Here is a 4,728-nt window from a genome sequence, read left to right on the forward strand (position 1 = left end):
ATATAATACATATATATGTGTATATGTATATGTATACTAAAATAAGTAAAAAAGTCATATGAATATATAACGTATCCTACATACCTTAGTTTATGAATTATAGGTGATTAAAAAAAAATATTTAAGTGCACATCGACACTTACTGTACGTTTTAACACGTCTCGACTTTGAGTACAGATAACGTGATGTTACAAATGCTTTGAAGCATTCGTAGTCATATAACTATATGACGTTTTTTACTTATTTTAGTGTGTAGATTTACCCCTTGAAATACTTATTGACGTGCATTTATGAATCACCCTGTACACACACACGCGCGCGCGCGCGCGCACACACACACACACACACATACATACATACGTACATACATACATACATACATACATATATACAGAATATTCTTCGCGCGCGTGCATATTTTTTTCGCCTAAAGATTCCTCTTAACCAATTTAGGTACACACAGAAAAATATCATTTTATTAAATGAAAATTACTCAATTTACTTTTTTTTATTTTAAGTAAATTATCTTTAACACAGAATATTTTTTTTATAATAATTTTAAAACATACTTGTTACAAATTCTAGAAAAACTAATTATTATACACTCAAAACAAGAATTTATATATTTTTTAAGAATGTCATAAAATTTATCGAAGAAACGACTTTATAATATATAATAAGCGAATCGAATTTGTTTTTTAGTAATTTTGATTGAAGTATTAAATTTACTAGGATTTTTAAAAAATGTATTTTAAATAAATTTATTACTTGTGATAAACTTATGATAAATTTACAGATACATAATTTTTTGTTAATAAATAATACTTAAAACAAGAATTTATTATATTTGCGTATAGTACGTATTTTTCTGTGTGTAGAGTTGATATTTCAAGAGATATTTGCAAAATCACTTCTTACTAGAAGAAATCAAATTAAAGCCGTGTTGATTTGAGAAGAAATTCATTAAGTACATTAAAAATATATGTAATTACATTGTGATATCGTAAAAGCTCTCTTTTTCGAATTGTATTTTTCTCAGATTTGTATGTGCACTGTATGGCTAATTCATTATTATTAGCTAGCTGATAACGGCAGATGTTTCTGCCATTTACTTATACATATTAGAGAAGTAATATTATATGTCTTTCACATAATAGATAAATAATTAATTAAAAGAAAGTAATTTTATAAAGTTAAAATGGTCTTTTCTCTCGAGATACGCGAAAAATGTCTCTTAAGGTATTCGCGTCACTCGCGCCGCGTGACGTCGATAGGATGTAAATGGAATGTGCCGTGGACACAATTGCCACCCCAGGAAGCCGCGCTGTGCCGGTATCAACATTCCGAGCCAGTGTGACGCTGTACGTGATGCTCGGCAGCACGTACAATCGTGGATACCGCTAATAATCTCGTTTTCGATGAAAAATTGAAGTTCAGGTGATCTTATTCGTTAAAAATATCCCTACCTGTAATGCAATATGATCTCGATAGAGGAAGAACACATAGACGAATTGCTCGAAGTTCTTCAAAGGGTGGAGGATGTTCAGGGCTGGGAGCTGTTGAAAATAAAGTAAGTATTTCAAGAATGAAATTCAAAACTCTTACAGATTCTTAGGAACCTTTTTCCATGTAATAACTTTTTCCACACAATAACTCGTAGCTATGTTATTTTTTATTTTAATATCTTTTTGATTTTAAACAAATAAAGTGATAATAAAATTATCATATATACATTCCTTTGATTTAAATCAATTGAAACTAACTATTCGTTTACCACTGAATTGATTATCTGACCTTCACCGTTATCTCGACTTTATGATTTGCAAATATGTAGTATTTTGGGAACGAACTGCGCTTTATGGCATAGTAAGGACGTAGTCGTTTGTTTTGTAGTCATAACTTGTACTACATCTTGTCATTGAAGAAAATTGTTGATGTTCTTATTGTTGTTATCGTCGGTAATTTCTGTCGGTTTTTTTCTTTTCTAACATACTCAAATTTTATTCTCTTAATAATAGATTTTTTTATATAAAGCATACGAGAAAAAAATTATCAAAGTTCCAATAATTTAATATTTTATTGCTATTTATTATTTTTTAATATTATTTAATATTATTTAATTTAATAATTTAATAGTGAATTTTATAAATAACGTAATAAAAAAAAAAACAAGATTGAACTATGAAATTATTTATTATCATTAAGATAATACTATTGTTAACAAAAAAAGAGTAATCTAAAATCGAGATTCATGCACTCGCTTTCGAATGAATTGCGGAACTGATTTCGCACTCACAGACGATGCGAATAGAATTTAAGAAACAATTATTTACTATCTACTTTATATTTATATACATATAATTCGATAATATACAACAGTCACAAAATTAATTGTTCGTACAATCTATCATTATGTCGATGATACAATTCTTCAGACTATTTTTTAAATTAGTGTGACACTTTACAATCAATTATAAAATATAAATATAATCTATTAATGCCATAATGCATGAGCAAAACCATAATTTTTAGTACGTCACAATTTTGTAGTAGTTCGAAGAAATCATCGATATAATAGCGCACTGTCCAAATTAGTTTTGTGACTATTTTGATATATTTATCGTAAAATATTATTAAATTTAAATTTTGAAACCTATTTATAAGTTTCATCAATAATATGCATTTATATTCATTCATTCTTTATCTTAGCAAATTATTTCATCGATTATTTCACAGAATATTGTATGTACAGACATATATATGAGCATTATCTAAAAAAATGTTTAATAGTAAAGAAACATATAAGGCTTGCATGCCTACTTAGTTGTGCTTATGCAAATTTATGTATGATAAAGAGTTGTTAGCGTGCATCACAAAGCGTATTAATGCACTCAAGCTATATACCCATAAACTACAATACATTTCACGCGATGCATTTAAATTTTTGCGACAAGTACGTGCAATTGTAGGTCGAGCGCAACAGGTAGCAAAGCCTTCTGCATCCTTTCGAATTTTCGTTACAGCTCTAAGTACTATGCAAGATGCATTTCCATATTCGCTAAAGAGAGTGAGAGAGAGAGGGGGGGGAGGAAGAGAGGGAGAGGAAGAGAAGAGAGAGCAATTGCAGAATCAGACACAATAGTTCACTGAGAGTAATGGAAAGGAAAGGAATAAGAAGAGATCGAAAGTATTAAACGATCGATTTATTATCTGGTGTTCGCCAGTACAGAGTGTATAATAAAGATTGTGCATGAAAATAATATAAAAAATATTTAAGATAACGCATTTAAATAATAATTGAGAAAAAAGTAATTATAATGTAAACATAATTTAAATTATTATTAAGACGTTATCGATTTATACTGTTATATTTGCTCTGTATATTTCCTATATTTAATTTGTGATAATTCTCATGTATGTTGAATACGAATTATAAGTATAATTTTAACAAAGATAATCTTTGAATGTGATCTTAATTCGTCAATAAATATGAAATAGAACAAGGTTACTATCACAGAAAAGAAATCAGATTTTCTGATAGTTAACTACAGTGGACGTGTGGTTGAATAAAGAATAAGGAATGTTAACTTGGAAAATTACATATGGCAGAGAACCAATAATTCTTGCGAATAAATCACGCGGAGGAAGTTGCGACAACACAACATTGACTGCAAACACAATAGAAACTCGCGATCGAATTACTTCCCGTGACATTACTGCTTGCGTTTTCTTTCCCGTTCTCCAGCAAAATTATTTCACTTCTAGGCATATTTCAAAATAAACAAAAAGACGAATAATTGATGATTTACGTCATATATATTTACCATCATTGATAGGATTATTGATAAATCGCTGCTATATATAATATATATCGAGGAATACACTATCAGTCATATTTATATAAAACTAAATACATGCACTTGGAATACTATATTTTACAAGAAATTAACAAATGACAAGATACAATGAATTTTTATGAAATGAATACATTTAGATTTTTGACAATAATGAAAGAGAAAAATTGAAAGAGAAATTTTTAAAAATTTATGATATTCCTCTGTAAAAAATATATTAAAGAAAAATTGTAAAATAGTTTGATTATTATTGATGAACAATATCTTATTAGACTTTAGTAAATAATAAAGAAAATAGTGAAATTTTTCAATAAAAGTCCTTTATGTAACGATAAAATATACGCAAACAAAATTGGAAATTTCAACGAAAATTGAACGAATTTGTTGTGTTAATCTTTCCCTCGTTAATTTAATATTACATTGTTTCTTAAGTTTAATTAAATATCACATGTTTCATTTTAAATCCTTTGGCTTTCTCGGGACATCCAATCTCCTTATACATCACTGATTCCTCACACTATACAGTACGCACACTCGTGTATGCACGATCTCTTCCTAATACTAATGCACATCTTATGAAGCAGGTAAAACGACGCTATAATACACAAACGCACATTTGCACACACGAAAGCAAGAATTCCGCATCGCGTCGGCTGGGTCACAGCAGGAAGAGGAGAACTCGATGTGTGTATCGGTATAACATAAATTACGCACACGATCGAGAGTCAGATTATCGCTACAGATAGAGAGGTATAAAAGAATATGCGACGCCGTTACGCATCCAGATAAGCGTTAGGCTGTCTGTATGCGAGCGGAGTATCTGTGTGCTACGCACACGCGTATACGTGCGTATACACGCACACAAAGGTGAAAA

Source organism: Trachymyrmex septentrionalis, unplaced genomic scaffold, assembly GCF_001594115.1.
Source record: "Trachymyrmex septentrionalis isolate Tsep2-gDNA-1 unplaced genomic scaffold, Tsep1.0 scaffold305, whole genome shotgun sequence".
Lineage (NCBI taxonomy): Eukaryota > Metazoa > Arthropoda > Insecta > Hymenoptera > Formicidae > Trachymyrmex > Trachymyrmex septentrionalis.